At 47.3% G+C, this 18,965-nt stretch overlaps 1 protein-coding gene across 5 annotated transcripts in view; it reads left to right on the forward strand.

The window, feature by feature from the left end:
* The first annotated feature begins 1,413 nt into the window (after positions 1 to 1,413).
* Positions 1,414 to 18,965, forward strand: part of PLB1 (phospholipase B1) — a 137,472-nt gene continuing 119,920 nt past the window's right edge. For 2 of the 5 annotated variants that reach the window (XM_025454299.3, XM_035700997.2), the window contains exon 1: positions 1,437 to 2,098. The gene's annotated coding sequence lies outside the window, so the exon portion shown is untranslated. Of the gene's footprint in view, positions 2,099 to 18,965 lie in introns of all 5 variants that reach the window. The other 3 variants (XR_003139840.3, XM_049095933.1, XM_049095932.1) reach the window with 3 other exon arrangements.

The raw sequence follows: 18,965 nt of genomic DNA on the forward strand, positions 1-18,965 counted from the left end.
TAATCCATGGCTTCATTCATTCTAACACTTAATAGACATCTTAATAGAAAGTTGCAGGTATGTACAGGCAGGTACGTGTGGACAACAGGGGCTATTGGGAGGCAAACCCCTCAAGGAGCTCTGCCTCCATTTTGAGACAGATCTGTGATCAGCCAAAGACTGGAGCTAAGTGCTGTCACGGGGAAGACACAGCGTGCCACTGTGCCTGGCCAGAGAAGGGACACCAAGGAGGGTTGGGGGAATGGCAGGATGGTTTTACAGGTGCACAGATTGAAGTTTATCTTGGGGTTCTAGGGAATCCTTTAGGCTGGTGAGACTGCTGGCCTGCTGACGAACTCAGCCCCCATTCAACTTTCTATTAAGATCCAGTTCCCTTGGACAAGAGCTCACCGTTGTCTCTTTGAGCAGATGGGACACCCCTGATCAGTCTGGTTATTTTGGTTTCTCATCTCAGAGGAAGGTGGCTGAAGGAGGAGAGACTCTGCTTCACCACCCTGAGAAGATTCTCTTTGCTGCGAGTTGTATGGACATCGGTAAGTAGACACCTATCGTCCTGGGGTGAGAAAGGGTGTGACCAGACAGTGTGGGCCCATCCTTCGCACACGTTCCCTTGTAGGCAGAGCTTGAGGTTGCTGGGAGGAGGTGGACAGTTGTCAGTGGCCCTGTGCTGCCTTGGGAGCCTGCCCCCTGCTCGTGGGGGATTGGCAATGTTAACATCTCTAATGGATAGAGGTGGCTCCGTGTGAGGTCAAGTGGTGGGAGAGAATATCAGGAGTTTTGGGAAGGAAACTCTGAGCGTGGCATTCAGTTTGCAGAATATAAAGAGATGAGGCCATGCTGAGTGGCCAAGCTGGTAAGGTAGGATCCATCGAGGCACAGCTTCTTCTCTGGGCATTGCTGGAGGTCATCTCTGCTTAGCCAGGCCCATTCTTGCCCAAGGTCATTGTACTGGACAGACAGGAGGAACCAGGAAGGGGCCAAAGTGGTCCAATGCCCAGAGATAAGGTGTGGGATGAGACGATGAGCTGGTCCCAGGGTGAGAGTCAGGTGCTGGCCTCTGTTAGCTTTGGGGCATCTTCTGCCACAGGAAAATGTTTGTTCTTCCTAGGACAAGTCATTACAAGTCTGTCAACAGTTTCCATTCAACAAATCTCTTTTGTATAGGACTCAAAAAAAAAGGGAGCTGTTGCTTTAGAGGAGTTTGCTGCCAGTTTGGGTGCTGACAGAGAAGACCCAAAATGTTCTAGAGCTTCAAAGGAGAGTGAGATCATAGCTGGTGGGAGGGGACCAGAAACAAGCTCTGATAGTAAGCATTTCTGAGTCCCTGCCAGTCGCCAGGTGCTGTATGGAGCACTCCACATACAGGATTTCATTTTATCCTCACCTCTCTGAGGAACAGATCGTCCCTTCCGTTTACAGATTGGGAAACAGGCTCAGAAGACATGAAGCGACTTGCCCAGGGGCACAGAGCTGGCAAACAGCCAGAGATTGAGGTAGACTATCTCTTACTCCAAAGTGCATATTCTTCTTACGTGTTTTGCTTGGCTGCCACGGAGCCAGATGGTCTGAGATGAATCTGGAGAGTTGGAAGGAACTTGTCAGATGAAGACAGGAGGAAAGATGCGGAGGCAGTGTGGTACCAGAAGTGTGTGGTGTGGCTCAAGGGGAGTCTTTGCAGATAAGGCCAGAGGGAAGGCTTAGGCTCACTGTGGAAGGCCTGGAGGGCCTGGGCCAGGGGCTGTGCCCCTTCAAGAGGCCACAGGAACCCCCTAGTGGAGGGAAGAGGCCCGATGACAAAGATGGGAGGTGAGGACTGAGAAGGGAAGAAGCAAACCAAGATTGGAAGAAGGAGAGCACTCTGAAGATGTGGGCTGGAGGCAGGAGGAAAGGGGAGGAGCTGCCCCCCTCCTGTGGGCAGTGGAGTCTCTGAGAGAAGAGCCGCCCAGAGAAGCCTGTCCTGGCCTGAAGGTGCAGCAGCCCGACCTCAGGGAGGGGCCCACAGCACCCCCCAGCTCAGCGAAGAGAGTGAGAGGCCCAACGGGAGGCGGAGGACAAGAAGACGGAGGAGAAGACGACGAAGGGCCTGTGAATGCTCAAGGTGAGAGATGACCTTGGTGGGTTTGGTTGGAGGGATGATGAAGGGACAGAGTCTGGTGAGAATCAAACCACTGATACTCAGGTATTTCCCTCAGACCCAGTCCTGCCCAGCCTGCCATGTATCTGTGAGCCTATGTTTCTGTTTCTTGGTTAAAGCAGAAGTGACTCTGGGGGAACAGGTTCCTATGGAATGATGTCTGCTTTTGTTTATCCTATGTGGCGTTGGATCTGCGGTGCTGGGGATGCACTGGGCCAGTGCCCTGGGCCCCGATGGAAGCAGCCATGCCCATACCACCCCATGTCTGAGAGTCCCCACCCCCCCCAGTCAGACCTGCCAGGCCAAGCCCTTATCTGTCCACTCCTGGCTGACCTCTGGGCCTTTGCTCACCCTCCTCTGGTTGGCAAATGTGATTTTTTTCCAGAACTGGCTCAAGGTCGGCCTACTCCAGGCAACTTTCCCTCATGGGAAAATCTCTTCCTCACGTACTGGCTGTGTGTGTGCATCTATATATTTTCTCCTCTCACTTTGAGTTTCTAGGTTTTGTTTTTCGTGTATGTTCATCTCATATCCCCAAAGAGAGGACAAGGACCACATCTTATATTCTCCTTTCATGTAACACCCTCATCCTAAATTTGGTTCACACAAGGCCTCACACTTGTTGAGTAATGGGAATTCCCTTCCACCTGCACATGGGCCCTGTGGCTCTAGGAGTGTGATCCCCAAACCCACCAGGAGGGCCTGCTGAGATGCAGGCAGGGAGTTGGGCGTGGGAGATGCTGAAGCATGGATCACCTTGATGGTTCTCTGGAACGAGGCTCAGCAGGCGGGGGGCGGGGGAGGGGGTCATGGTGCTGATCCAACCCTGTGACATCACTGATGGGCAAACAGCAGTCTCAGGTGGAGCACAGGTGCCCAGGGTCTCTGAGAAACACCACTGTGATCAGCAATGACCCTCTTTGCTACCACTCAGTTTTCCCAGGCCTCAGACGCTGAACTCTACAGCATCACCATTTTGGAAAGGCCTCTCTCAAAGACACAAACCTACTTCTCTGGCCAGATTTTCCTTGTCTCCTTTGCAGGTGTTTTTCTTCTCTATGCAGCCATTTTATATCAAAGTTCCTCCAGAGGCAGTCACTGGATTTTTCTCTGTCCCCCTCTCTCCCCTCTCCTGGGCAGATGCAGCCTAGCACTGCTAGAAGGACTGCGTCTGATGCCTGCAGAGCTCTGGCCTTGAGTTCTCTTCTGAGTCTCCCATCTGTCTCTGTCCCTGCCTCTTTGGCACCTCACACTCAGTACATCCAAATCTGCATTTGTGACTTCCCTCAGCATTCTTCCCCAGACCCTATCCCTGCGCGGCGATCACTGCTTAGAACACGAACTGCCGTCCAGGCCCCGGCCCCAGCTGGAAATCCAGCATCATCTTTCCTCCCTTCTTGCACACAAGCCATCAGTTTTATATCCTGAACACCTCTTTACCCACATCTTCACATCTCCACTGCTGCCAGCCTGCTTCAAGCCCCCTCCCCCTCCTGCTCCAGGCAGAGAGGGGAGTGGGGGGCAGTCTCGGGGTTGGGGTCCTTAGCTCCTTCCATTTCTCTCTGCCATCCATTCTCCACACAGCATCAGACACCTGCTTAAAACATGAAGCAGATCCTCTCACACACCTCCCGCCCATCCCTTAAAACCCTTTATTGGCTTCTGGTTTCTCTTAGGATAAAGGCCCAGACGTCTCCAAGGCCTACCTGTCCTGCCTACACCTGCCTGCACTGTGCATTGCAGTCCCTGTCGCCCCCACCCTGGCCTTTCCCTTCCTGGAATTCCTGGAGATCCCCTAACCACAGAGCCTTGAAGCGAGCCTGGGCACATGTTTCCACACATTCATTTGTGAAACTAATATTTCTCTTCCTGCCTGCCTTTACAATATAAGCTCCTTGAGGCCAGGGTCCTCACCTAGTACATAGAAGTAGCTCAGGAAATATGCGCTGACCCTTAGGCCTTTCTCAGGGATGACGATGCTCCTGGGTTCCAGGCAGATCAGCAGGCTACACAGGGCAGATGCACATTGTTCCTGGGATAGGCATGGTGTGGACACCTGGGCCCAGCATCCAGGCCAGTGAAGGGGCAGAGTAAGGCTCCCGGGAGGTGATGGTCACAGGGAAGGAAAGAAGATGATGGCCTAGGGACTTGGCCTTGAATTGAGAAAAGAGTTATTTCCGAGCAATATGAGAAAGGAAGAGAGGAACCCTGCTTTAAGCCTTTATCACAAGGTGGGTGGCCCTTATGTTCTCTCTAAATCATTGCCACATGCTAGAGACTCAGTCTCACCTTCTTTCAAGACACCTGCCTACTGGGACAGTTATGAGGAGCCTTGGAGCACTGCAGCAGGTGGGGTCTTCCTGGTTGAAGAGACAGAGAAGGGCTGCAGGAGTGAAGGCTCAGCATGGCCAGGGCAGGGAAGGAAAGGTCGCCAGTTGCTGTTGTTCCAGAAGGCTGGCTGGGCTCCTAGGTGGTATGCAGCTCCCGGGGTCTGCTCCCTGGAGGATCTGGGGAGCTGGTGAAGCGCATTCATGACACTGAGTTTGACAGTCTTCCAAGGGACAAAGTGTTTAGATCACTCCTGGGCTGAATCATGAACTAGAGAGGCCAAGTTTAGGCCCCAGGCTTGACTCGGTTCACATTTGTGGAAGTGCAGGTTGCTAACCCAAGTAAACAGGTGAAAACCCTCAGAGAATGCTTTGCCCAAGGTGCTGTGCCCATGTCCCAAGCGGAAAGTACCTTCAGTCTCTCCAGTCAGGCCTTGCAAACCTTTCTGTGGACCTATTCTTCCCTGCAGGGAAACTCAGGCAGCAACCACTGCTTTTCTGGTCATTGTCTTGTGGTGAATACCTTGCCAGTGGGATATCACAACTCCAAGCTCCATTCAGTTGAAAGCATCTCCCTCACCCAGTTAGGCAGAGGAAGTTGCAGGCACAGAGGAAGAGTCTAGTTCTCTGGCTTCGCCCTCCATCCCCTTCCCCCTTCTAGGAGAGGAGCGGCTGTTCCTTGGGGGCAGGGGGAGGGGGAGAGCAGGGGACAGCCTGCCTGGCATGTCACAGCTGTGTGTTGCATCAGTGCCTGCAGGTCCAGCCGCCTGCGGAGCCAGGTTCTCTTTGTGGGGGAGTCTGTGGTCACTTTGGAGCCTCTCCTGTCACTGAAGCTCTTTTATCTATGGTTTCCCGACAGGGGCCAGGCCTCCTGGCCAGTCACACAGGATCTCTCTGGCTCCACTAATCCTGACTTCATTCCTTCGCAGTCCTCTTCTATGGGGGTCCCTAACTGCCCCCTCCCCCCATACCCATCCTTGCTCCACCAAGCTTTGTGTGATACTATGACTCATAATAAGAAATACATGTTTAGCGTTCATCTCTGTTCCTGTCACCCGGCTCCTAAACCCCTTGGAATTTCCTAAGTAATGTGAGCAGATACAGGGTTATCTTACGTTATGTTAATAAGGTGATTTTTGGAAAGCCCCTAGGTCACCCTAGGCTGGGAGCTAGTTGCCAGGGGAACGAACTCCGTGATTATTCCCTGCCCTCCCCACCCTGCCCCACCTGCCAGGAGAGGAGCTGGGCTAGAGACTGAGTAGTTCAGTAACCAATGGCCAATGATTTAATCAATGGTGCCTGTGTCATGAAGCCTTCATAAAAAAAGCAAAAGGAGGGGTTTGGAGAGCTTCCAGATTGGTGAACACATGGAAATTTGGGGAAAGTGGTGTGTCCAGGCAAGGCGTAGAAACTCCACGCCCTTTCCCTAAACCTTGCCCTTTATATCTTTTCCGTCTGGCTGTCCCTGAGTTATATCTTTTTTTTTTTTTTTTTTTTTTTAAGATTTTATTTATTTATTCATGAGAGACAGAGAGAGAGAGAGGCAGAGACACAGACAGAGGGAGAAGCAGGCTCCATGCAGGGAGCACAATGCAGGGCTCATCCCAGGATCACGCCCTGAGCCCAAGGCAGACGCTCAGCCACTGAGCCACCCAGGCGCCCCAAGTTATATCTTTTGATAACAAACTGGCAATCTAGTAGGTAAAAATATTTCTCTGAATCCTGTGAACCACTCTAGTAAATTCATTGAGCCCAGGGAGGGAGTTGCTGGAAGCTGTAATCCCTAGTTGATGGGGGCAGAAACACAGTGACAACCTGCACTTTCTGGCATCCAGAGTTTGTCTATGGGTGGGGAGGCTGTCCCATAGGACTGAGCCTTTAACCTGTGGAATCTGAATCTATCTGCAGGTAGATAGTGTCAGAATGGAGTTGGATTGTAGGACACCTCACTGGTGTCATGGAATTGCTTGGTGTGGGAACATCCCTGCACCACCTCTGGTTTCAGAAATGTGGGATAGTCGCATAGACAGTAAAGGAGACACAGGGAGAGGTGAGGTTTTCCAATACCTTGGAAGCTCACATCCTTCTAAGCCAGCCCTCCCTTCTCTCAGTCACTCCTGCTTACTCTGAGGCTTTCAGGGGTTCCATACCACTTCCTGTGCTCCTCAAATTCCAGGGGACATGTGTCAAATTCTTTGAGACCCTCTACCCTGGGCTTGGAAGTGGGGGTGATGCACAACCCAGAAATAACTTTCCTTTGGGGAAAGCCTGGCAACACACCCCATCAGTCTCAGGAGGACCTAGAGGTGGGGCATGGGCTAATAGTGGCCTGATTGATCTGACTCTCACAAAGAGCAGAAGTGGTCTAGGGCCTCAAGTTAGGAAGCAGCCTGTTTGGCACCTACTGAGTTGTTCTTGGCTGTTGAGTGAGAGCTCTGCCCAAATGCCAAGACAAAAGGAAGAGTCACCAGTATCTCCCTATTTCATGCACATCATAAAAGGCAAGGATGTGGAAAAAAAAAAGTTGAAGCAGGAGATAAGGAAAGTACAGAGAGTCCAGAGCATGAGAGGAACAAGCAGAGGTTGGGAGGGAGAAGGCTCGGATGGAAGCCTTGAAGAAGACATTAACCTAATATGTTCAATCTAATCTACTGCCACTGCCTCGTGTCCTTTCATAAAGTCTTTCACCAACCTTGAAGGCAGATGAGGTGGGAAAACTCCCGAAGGCAACTGACTCATGGTATAAGTAATCCAGAATTTGGATGTTTAAGTCAATTTATCTCCTAGAAGGTCTCAATTGTTCTTTTTCCCCCTTAAGATAATTTCTAGTTACACAAGCACTACTGGAATACATTATTTATATTAAAAAGTTTAATAAAACTGTAATGATAAAGACCCCTTGTACCACCAAGCTTCCAGTGGTACTAATAGGATAACTTGGTATGATTTTTAAAATCTCTATATAGGCCTTTTCATTTATATTTAACACATATACACACTCGTATATATACACATATGTAGGTTCCCATAGGAAAAATAAAGTATTTTTAGGGGTTTTTTTGTTTTTGTTTTTGTTTTTCTTTTTTAGAAGAAAAAACTGTACGTACCTTTTGGCTTCTTCATTTCTCCACTTAACCTTATACCCTGAAAAGCGTTGTTGGTAGGTGTGGCTCACCCCATTCTTTCCATTACTATATAGTATTCTATAGTGTGGATATACCACAGCTCATTCAACCATTCCCCCACTGATGGACTATTTAAATATTCCCAGTATTTTAACAAGGAATGCATTGTTTCAAAGGCAGGAATGCAGCAAGATCTTCATTGGCAGGTCTCAGGATTCAAGAGGGGCTTACTTGGTAATGAAAGGAGACAAGCCAGGATGGTGGGGAAGGCTACGTGTTAGCAGTCAGGAACCCTGGGTTTGACCACAGATGTGTTCTCAGAGGGTAAGCCTACTTCCTCCTCTAAGTTTCTGTTTCCCCTTCTCTAAAAAGGGGTGGGATGCCAGTAGGTTCTCAACCTTAGTTGCTCATCTGAATCACCCAGGGAACTCTCGATAAAACAAACAAAAGATAAACTACCACAACAAAAACAGTGCCCGGGCCCCAGTCCTAGATTTCTGATTCTTTCGGTCTGGGACAGGGCTCTTCCATCTGTCATTTTTTTTTTAGAGCACCCCAGGAATTTCTGATATGCAGCACAGGCTGAGAACCACTGATCTAGACTAGGGCTTCTCAAACTCCAATGTGCCCACAAAACTGATTCAGAGGGTCTGGGCAAGCCTGAGTTTCCACCTTTCTAACAAGCTCCCAGATGACCCCAGTACGGCTGGGCCATATTTTGAGCAGTCAATCCTTCACATTCTCTTTCAATGTCTGTTTTGACCACCCTATTTCCATACTGACCTCAGCCATTAATTGGCCCATTAATGGCTGAGGTCAGTCTCTAGAGGGTGCCTGAGAACTCAAGTGCAAAGCAGTTTGGTGCCCCAGGGCCATGTAGGGCAGCTAGGGAGGCCCAGGGATTTGGACCCAACTGATAGTATTGAGCCCAGAAGACAGCAGGCAGTGAGCTGGCAGGGCTTGTGAGGTTCAGCATCAGAGCAGGTGTTCCTGTCTCAGCCATAATTTTGGCAACAGTTGGCCCAGGGGCTTCCAACAGGAGGCTTCAGTTTCCAAGTCTGCCTCCAGACCTATTCCAGGTCTGAGCCAAACCACAAGGAATTTAGGGCAGGAAGCTGTCACCTGGGAGGACACCTACCTCTAGGCAACTGAGTTAGATACCAGGAAGGGGGTTTCCCCCTAACAAGACTGTAGATAAGCTGTCTTTTTTTCCCCTAGTGTCCCTACTGTTTACAACATTTATAGGCATCTTGATCAGTGGGAACGAGGGTGTCAATTAAAATTAGGACCATCTAATTGTTTTATCTGCAAAGTCATGCTTTTTTTTTTTTTTTTGTGGGGGGGTATGTTTTGTGTTGTTTCTGTTCCAAAGTCCTTTCAAAGTATTTAGCCGGATGTTTTAGACAGTGGGGCTCTCTTCCATTCTGCTTTTTGCTTGCAAACCAGGTCTCTGATTTCAGGTTTAACCTGTTTGCAAAATGAGATGAGAGGATTGCTGTTACAACAGCTAAGAAACAGACTCCTGAACCTTATTGGAAGGTCATTTCTTGTCTCTAAAATCTCCTTTTGATTCATCTTTTCTCTACTTACAAGACTGAATCAAGCTCCAATAATTTTTATGTTATTTTTTAAATAGACTTTATTTTTTAGAGCAATTTTAGGTTTACAGCAAAATTGAGAGGAAAATACAGGGAGTTTCCATCCCCCTCCCTGACGGCCCCCATGCACAGCCTCCCTCACCATCAACATCACCCACCAGAGAGGTACATCTGTTCCAAAGTTCATGAACCTGCACTGGCACATCATGATCACCCTGCGTCCATAGTTTTCATTAGGATTCATTCTTGGTGTACATTCTGTGGGGTTTGACAGATGTATAATGACGTGTATCCACAATTATAGTAGCACTGCCCTAAAAACCCTCTGTGCTCTGCCTCTTTACCCCTCCCTCCTTCTTCCCCCTGGCAACCAGTGATCTTTTAACTGTGTCCATAGTTTTGCCTTTTCCAGAATGTTATAAAGTTAGAATCATACAGTGCATAGCCTTTTCAGATTGGCTTCTTTCACTTAGTAATATTCATTTAAGTTTCCTCTGTCTTTTCATGGCTCAATAGCTTCTTTGTTTTTTACTCCTGGATAATATTCCATTGTCTGGATATACCACAGTTTATTTCTCCATCCACCTACTGAAGGACATCTTGATCGCTTCCCAGTTTGACATGTATATGTATGTCATATACATATGTATAGCAGCTTATGTATAAAGCTGCTATAAACATCCATGTGCAGGTTTTTGTGTGGACATAAGTTTTCAGCTCTTTTGTGTAAATACCAAGGAGTATGATTGCAAGTATGTATGCTAGGAATATGTTTACTTGTGTAAGAAACTGTCTTCCAAAGTGGCTGCATCACCAGCAGTGATTGCCACCAGCAATGAATGAGAGTTCCTGCTGCTTCACATCCTTGCCAGCATTTGGTGTTGTCAGTGTCCTGGATTGTGGCTATTCTAATAGGTGTGTAGGGGTATCTTATTATTGTTTTAATTTTCATTTCCCTAATAAGATGATGATGAGCATCTTTTTATATGCTTATTTGCCACCTATGTATTTTCTTTGGTGTGGTATCTGCTTAGTTCTTTTGTCCATTTTTTTTAAAGATAGATAGATAGATTTATTTATTTATTTATTTATTTATTTATTTATTTATTTATTTATTTGAGAGAGAGAGAACAAGTAGGCAGAGCGGCAGGCAGAGAGAAAGGGAGAAGCAGGCCCTCTGCTGGGCAGAGAGCCAGATGCGGGGCTCAATCACAGGACTCTGGGACCATGACCTGAGCTGAAAGCAGACGCTTAACTGACTGAGCCACCCAGGTGCCCCTCTTTTGCCCATTTTAAAATCAGGTTGTTCTTTTTTTTTTTTTTTTTACTGTTGAGTTTTAAGGTTCTTTGTATATATTGGATAGAGATATCCTATGTCAGACATGTCTTTTGCAAATATTTTTCCCTGTCTGTGGCTTGTCTTCTAATGCTCTTGATTCCAATCAATTTTTATAGGAAAGTCCAAGAAGTCACTTTGAGTAAACTCTGACCTGTTTTCCGGGCTCTCTTGAAGCTTGCTGGCTTTACATGCATGTGGGATGCCTTAAGTTTAGCCCTGGACTGGTCTATTCAGCTTTTCTCATTGATAATTTAGCATTTGATTTTCCTACTAACATGCCAATTAGTTGGCTGAGATTGGATTATAGGCCCCTGAGAGATTCTGAATTCTTCGGGTAAAGATGTGTCTATCTTAATCAGGGTTTAGGGAAATCTCAGACAATAGCTCTTAGTTAGCTGAGACCAGGGTTTAAACTCTATGGTTAAAGGCATTTGTGATTCTCAGTCAGGATATTTTTATCCTCTCAAATGAGCAGTTCTAGTTCAATTATTTTTTCCTCAAAGTGTCCGTTGTAGGGCCAAATCATCTTTAGTGGGATTCTGCTATTAGGAGAAGTATGGTAATAGGGGAACCCGTAAGAAGCAATTTTTCCCAGAGAAGGACACAGGTTAGACTATGTGAAAGCTCTTGGTCACTATCAGTTGAAAGTTAGTCAGTTGAAGTTGTTCATACATCCTTGTGTCTTGGGCCAGCTGCCCGTGAACACAGCCCAACCATCTGAGTCCCCAGCAGGTGGAATATATCAGAGAGAGAGAATGCCTTCTTTGAATCAAAACCAAGCTCTTAGGACAAATGGCCAGGATGAGAGGACAACCTCATCTGGTTTTATTGGTGACCCACAGCAAAACTGGTCCTCAGAGGGTGCTGGTCTGGGGAGAACTGCCAACTCTTCAGTGTATGAGCCCACCTTAAACAGACAGCTTATAGGCATGATGCTTTTATGCCGTGATGTGATTCTCCTCCTCATGACAAAACAACACTAAGGACACGGACAAAACAAAGGGACAGGGAGAAGCAAATCACTAGGGACACAAACCTCAAAGGGAACATTAATTAAATAACAATACCTACCATCTGATAAGTGAATAAAACAACAAAGGAACTCAACCTAAAGAGGGTGGAGTTGAAGCACAGTGCAGACTTGCTTGTTGATGTGGTCAGTGTTCTGTGGTCAGAGGGAGGCTGAAGAGGCCTTGGTGGGCACCACACCTGGGCAACAGCCAAGGTCCAAGGCAACAAGCAGGTCAGGCTGCATCTGAGCTGCAGCACCAAGATTACAGCCAAAAATCAAACAAGACCAGAGACAAAATTAGCCAAGGCTGTTTATTTATAAACTCACAGCCACAAGGGAACCATCTGCAATCACTTACATTTCAGCAGGGGTTCAAAGGTGTCTGAAAGGAGAGTAAGTTTTACAGAGGGAAAAAAAAGAGGAAATACTGATAGTCTCTGGCAAGCAAGCATTTTACTAATGTGTGTGTGTGGGGGGGGTGGATTTTTGGAAGCAGGGGAGACTCTAATTGACATTTGGCAGTCCTTGATTGGCTTGCTATCCATAATTTACAAGACTTGGGAAATTTTCAGGTTTTTCTGTTCTTTTAGGAGGACTATTTTAAGAGATTTCTTAACTTTGGCGGGCATAGGAGGCTATCTGGCCCAGGCAGAGGCCAAGCAGGGTCCCCTTCCTTTATAGTCATGTGTTGCTCTTGATCCCAAGAGTGCAATTCTTGGGACAGTTTCCTACTGTGTGCAAAGCCACTATATTAGGGACCATGCAAGTGGTACAAAGAGAATGAAGCACAGGTCATACCCTTTTTAGCAAAAGAAACAGCTCCAACTGGCCAGCTTTTAAATACCAGAGAAGATGAAGTAAGCTGTATAATGGAGCTCCAGAGAGGGCAGGAGTGTTCATTTACTGTGAAGTAGGACTTGATTCTGTTCATTGGGGACCCCAGAGAAGTAACTGGAGCAAGACTGGGCATTTTCTTCCATGCAGCAATTGTTGAGCACCTGCTGATGTTAGGTCCTGTGCTAAAGGGACACAGCAAGAAACCACTTGGTCCTTGCCCTCCCATGGAACTCATGGGTGGACAGACAGGATAGACTTAGCGCACTTGGAATTACTTGTTCTGAGTATTGGAGGAGAAGAACAGGGGGCCAGAGGAGCATGAGACAGGGCCTTACATCAACTGGACTTGAGAAAACATTTTGGGAAGAAGTATTTACACTAATTCTGAAAGGAGAGTCAGTGAGGCCAAGAAATGGGGAGGAGAATGGGGTGGCCTGAGTTCCAGACAGGGGGAACAGCCTGTATTAAGGCTCTGGGGGTGGCAAAAGGAAGTGAAAGGAAAAAAAAAAAATTAATTAATTAAAAAAAGAAAAAAGGAAGTGAAAGGAGGCCAGTGGACCTGAGGTCAGAGAAGAAACCAGGAGTGGGACTTGAAGCTGGAGAGGAAGAGGAAATCAGGGCCTTCTTAACCATATCAAGACAGTTGGCAATTGTCCAAAATGCTGTGGGGTGTTATTGAAGGGATTTATGCAAGGCTGTGACATTGGGCTCACACTTTGAAAAGATTATCAGGCTGCTGGGTGAGGAAAAAAAGAGTAGACTTAGGAATAGCTCTTGCAGCCATTCAGGGGGGCAGAGATGGTGGCCTGGGCCCATGTAGGGGCAGTGAAGATGGAGAATGGTGAGTAGGTTCACTAGGTGATTTAGGATATTGAATCAACAGGACTAAGCAATTGATGATATCTGTTAGGGCTGAGGAGAGGGAATTTTCCAGGACTGTTCTTGGATCTGCCTACAACCCCATTGCCCTTTCCTATAAGAATGCAGATGAGTGGAGGAGGATCATATATTCAGTTCTCAATTCCTCAAGTTTGAGGTGCATATGAAACATCAAAGTGAAGATGTTGAATCAGTGAATGAATTTGCAGGGTTTGAAGGTTAGCAAAGAGGCCTGGATGGAAATTGAAGTGTAGAAATCATGGGCACATAGATTTATTTTATTTTATTATTTTATTTTATTTTATATTATTTTATTTATTTACTTATTTACTTATTTATTTATTTATTTATTATTAATTCAATTTGCCAACACCCATTGCTCATCACATCATGGGGCACATAGATTTTAAATGAATTTTAATTTAAATGATTTTAAATGGGGTGTATGTGTGAGATTGCCTCGAGAGGCAGACAGAGAAGGATGCAGGCCAGATTTTTGAGGAGCTCCAGCAGCAGAGGAGGGGCTGGCAAAGGAGGTTGAGAAGGCACAGCTGTGAAGAAGAAACCAGAAAACTAGACACATAGAGACCAAGGACAGTTTTCTGAGAATAGGAGGAGAGGTCGGCTGTCAAATGTTCCTGAAATGTTAAGTAAGATTAAATCTGAGGACCTTGCTATCCATGGAGTTGAACAAATTGTTGACCATAGAACATTTCTGGCAAAGCAGTGGGAGGAGAAGCCACACCAAAGTGAGGAGTTGAGACCAAATAGTGGAAGATATTCTGAAAATTCACCTCAGGGATGGGATGGGTGAAAGATTGGGGTGGCCAGCCACCAGGGATTGGTCCTGGAAGAGATGTTAAATTTCAAGAACATGGAGCCTCACTCTGGTTCAGGAAACATGGATCTCAATGTCAATAGAGAGGAACACTTGGAAACTTGGCTCAAATGGCTCTCAGAAGCAAAGATGAAAGTGAGTGGGAAGTGGAAGGATTCATCCAGGATTCCTACAGAGACCACACCAAGATTCCAGCTGCCCTTGAGAGAGCCTGCAATCAAGTCCCACATTCCCACATGTTCCTGGTCACACATGCTCCTAGGAAGCCTTCCAGGGTCGATGGAAGAACTGAAAAAAAAAACAAAACAAAAAACAAACAAACAAACAAAAAACCCACACAAAAATGAAGAAGCATCTCAGGTTAAAGGAACTGACCTTTGGAGCAAAAAAACTGGTATTAAAAATCTCTCTTCACCACCTGCTCTGTGTGATCTGGGGCAAGTTTCTAAACATTTCTGTGGGTTATAAGACATATGGAATATGAAAATTTGTTTTCTTCACGTTTTCTCTTTTGGATGCTAATCCTCCAGTTATGAACAAGGCCATTCCTGAACCCAAGAAGAAAGGAACAACAAGCTGGCTTGCCTCAGCCAGCAGTGCCCAGAGGCAGAGACACAAAGGTATTCCTTCAGGAGGAGTGGGGAAACAAGCTGAGGTGTCTACTGGACCAGCCTGGCTGTCCTGATGGCCAGAGCTCAGCACAGATCCCACCATGACCCCAGCCCAGCCTGCTCATACGCATGAGGGTCCTGAGACAGAAGGCCAGCCTTACTCTCTTCCCTGCCATAGTCCTCACCCCAAGTGGTGCAATCAAAGGTAAACACTGGGCCTGCCCAGAGACCTGGCAAAACAAGTACACTTGTGCATCATCATCATTATCAAACTATTAACACCACGTGCAGCGTGGGTGTGGGGCTGAAAGCCCAGTGTGGTAGCAAGCAGGTGACACCATGCCACAGCAATCCCCTGCCCACAGCCAAAGGCCCGGAGGCTCCATTCTGGAGTGGCAGTGTGGTTGGAGGGACATCCCCAGCTCATAAGCTGCCCTAGCACGTGGTGGAGAAGCTGTCTTCCTTCTCTGGATCCCTAGTCCAGGAGAAGCCTTCCCAAGCAGATACTCTGCTCTGAATCTAGGTCAGGGAGGCATGTGGGGTCAATGCATGATGGTTGGAGCTGCAGGAGCCAGGAGCCTTCCAGCATGGTCTGAAACATGAGAGATTCCCAGGAAAGTCTGGGAGACTTTGGTTGTTCCCTTTGGATTTGAAGAATGGATCACAACTCTCACGGACAGGATATAAAGGGATTTGAGTAAGAGAAAGATTAGCCACATAGCAGAAGTTCCCTGAGATCCCCCTGGTTGGCGGAGGACTCCACCAGCTCTGCTACATGGGGTCTCAGCTCTAGAAGACCCAGGGGAGAGCTTTTCCTGTGTGCTAGTGTCCACTGGCCATGCCAGCCAGCCTATCGTCATGGAATCTTCCTTCCCAGAATGAAGATGTCTGGGCTTTACGTGGTATCTGCTAGAGTGAGGTCTGTGTGGAATCCCTCTAGCTTGAACTTGACCACTGCTGGGCTGTGATGGAAAGGGCAAGCTACCCTCAGTAGTTAAGCAGCCTTGGGCAAGTCACTAATCTTCTCTGGGTTTTTAGTCTCTTACATGTAAAACTGGACTGAAAATTCATTGCTGCAAGTGGTCAGTGATTCCGCGCTACATGATGAGTGGGAAAGAGCTCCAGAATTGAATTAGGAAATCCAAAACCTAGTTCAGGCCCTGTCTCTTTCTTTGCCTCAGTTTCCTCCTCTCGGCAACAGGGGTGGAGGGGACTGACTGGGTGGCTATTAAGGTACAGGTGCCCTCTGACCAGTTCTGACCTCATCCCTATTTCTTTCCAGCCCCTGGGTGGGATTCTCCTCGGGAGGGGAAAGGAGGTCACAGCTGGGCTGGGACCCAGCAGCTGGGATGGAGCAGAGCATCCCTGTTTGGTTCTCTGGTCCTCTTGAGGTGGTACCAAGGAGGATGCCTATGGTGCTTCCACCAAGAGGAGCCACATTTCCTCCACAGGTTGATGAGGGCCATGGCTGGGTGGTGGTCAGGCGGGGTGGTCCACTCAGACTCCTCACCTAGGAGGGAACAGTCACACTGCCAGACTCTCCTGCCGGACTTGGTGTATGAATCATAGGCTGTTCTCCACCAATGCAGAATGAAGAGCCTTACCTGGGCTTCTTTCCAGAAGAGACTCTTAAGACCATTTCACCAGGAGCATCTCTGTCATGCAGAGAGAAACTAATAGATATAGAGGGAGAAGACTTGGATCAGAAACTCCTTTTTACAACCTACCAGTTGAGTGACTCTAACTGAGACTTTTAACCCCCTGGGGGAATATAGCTAGTATTAAATAAGATGACATTTATGAGTTCAATTAGCCAGATTCCTGGCACCTAGTAGGTTCTCACCAAATGCTGTTTAGTCTTCACCTAGAGGTAAATGTAGTAAGGGGTACAGATGGGCAAAGAAATTGATCCCCCTAGGGGCCCACCAGGAGCAGGGCCTGGGGCTGTCCCAGACCCCCAGCTAATTATCCAGGGCACACATTGTCCTATCTGCTCACCCTATGTGCTGTGCAAATATCACCACCATCCATGTGTGGGGAGACATAAAGTTTGGGAAGCTGTGGTGGGCTGAATCTGGAGATCATGGGAGAGGTGAGAGAGGGGAGCAATGGGCAGTGTAGCTGTGTGACTTAGAGGATGTCACAGCTCGGGCTGTGAGCTCCCCATCTGTGAATGGGGGTCAGTCAAGGGCACTACCATTTTGCAGAAATGACTGTTGCAAGAGGGAGAGTACCTTGTATGCTTGAGTAGACAGCTCATCTTACCCTTTCCCCACCTGCCATGGTCCTATTCTTCACACTGTACATCAGTGAATGGAATGTATGTGTCAAACTCACAGATCAGGAAACTAACACATGCGGAAGAGGATATGGCTGCAGATGATAATGGGTGATATGGTTGATCCAGGACTTTAGCCCTGGTGGTCAGTGACTGGGCCTCTCCAGGCACCAGAATCTGGCTCTTTCCAATCTACTCCCTGACCTCTGAGAGATAAGTCCCAGTGCTCCCCCTCTCCCTGCGTTCCTATGGGGTTCTTCTCGGGAGAGGCCACCTGGTCAGTCCAATTGTGTCAGCTGTGGTAGCCTGTTCGGGCATCAGGCCATGCCCCGTAGACCTCTGGCTTGTCTGCAACAGCAGAGATGTAGCCCTCTCCATCCTTCAGTGCTGGGCTTCAGGCAGCCCTGGCTTCACTGGAGCAGGAGCTCAGCCCTGGCTACACACTGGAATCCATCAGTGAATTTTAAAAATGACATCTACAGGATGTCTGTAGGTGAAGTCTTAAATCTTCCCAGGCGATTCCAATCTGCAGCCAAGATTGAGAACCATTGCATAGGAGAATAACAGTGTGACCTTGGGGGAAGAGCCACAAGTGTGAGCCTCCATGTTACTTCTCTGTTGTTTTTTTCCATCATGCTTCATGGTATTGGGTCCATGTGCTTCCCTTTTTCCTCAGTTTTCTATCCCAAAACATAATTTTTACCCCTTTCATCTTTTCTATTCTGTCCCATTGAGCTGATCTTTTTTATAGTAGTCTTGGTGTCTTCCTTTTATTCTGCTTTTCACTTATTTATTCATCCAACATGTAGTGAATGCCTGCTACCACAGGCAACCTACTAGCTGCTGGGAATAGCAAAGAACAAGAAGGCCAGGTCTGATGGAATGCATGTTCTGCTGGGATTTGCCCTGTTTTTCTTTCTCTTTTTATTAATAAGGCTGGGATATTTGAAAAAAAAATTTTTTAAGATACGTGTTACTAGTCCCTTCTTAATTTTGCCTCTTATTTTTACTCCTTAAACTTCTTGTTTGATTATAAGCAAAGCCTCTGCCCAAAGGAAATTAAACAAGCTCAGTTACTTGTGTTGGACAATGTTTGCATGTGTGTGTACACACAGGTCTTGTGTTGTATCAACAGAGGAACACTGGCATCTGGATGTTATTTGTGTTTGGAGATTCCTAAGCCAAGCCTCCTTGTACTTCTGTGCCTGGGAAGGCTCTTGGAGAACACAGCCTTGATTAAACTAGTTGTCTTCTTACCTCTGAAGAATACTCAACCAACAAATAAAGATTAGGTGAGGGTCTCTTATGCATAGGACATTGAGCTAGGTGTTCTTGTAGGAAGAGGTTCTGGAGGTGCCCAAATGGCAATAAGCAAAAGGCCCAGCCTCTCCCTCAGGAATCCCACCAAGGATATAGGACTATTTCCACACAGAAGTAGTGAGTGATACAAGGCTGTCATGGTGAGGGCAAGTAGGCACTTCAGAAAAGCCATCATTTGGAGAAGACAATTCTCAGGGTATTACTGGCACCAGTGCAGATTATTCTGAGATAGATAGTTTCACCCCTCCTACAGTTTTGGTGTGTACCTTCCCCTTCAAGCTGTGGGTCTTCTGTAGAATAGGCACCAATGAGAACCCATCCTGTCCTAGATGATAGGCCACCAACATATACTTTCCATCACATTGGCAGAGCTCACTCAGGAGACAGGGTCTAGGTTTGCCTCGTTAAAAAAAAAAAAAAAAAAAAAAAAAAGGGATCCCTGGGTGGCGCAGCGGTTTGGCGCCTGCCTTTGGCCTAGGGCGCGATCCTGGAGACCCGGGATAGAATCCCACGTCGGGCTCCCGGTGCATGGAGCCTGCTTCTCCCTCTGCCTGTGTCTCTGCCTCTCTCTCTCTCTCACTGTGTGCCTATCATAAAAAAATAAATAAATAAATAAATAAATAAATAAATAAAGGACAATTTCACTTACTCTCTTCTCACAACTGCT

Source organism: Canis lupus, chromosome 17 (assembly GCF_003254725.2).
Source record: "Canis lupus dingo isolate Sandy chromosome 17, ASM325472v2, whole genome shotgun sequence".
NCBI lineage: Eukaryota > Metazoa > Chordata > Mammalia > Carnivora > Canidae > Canis > Canis lupus.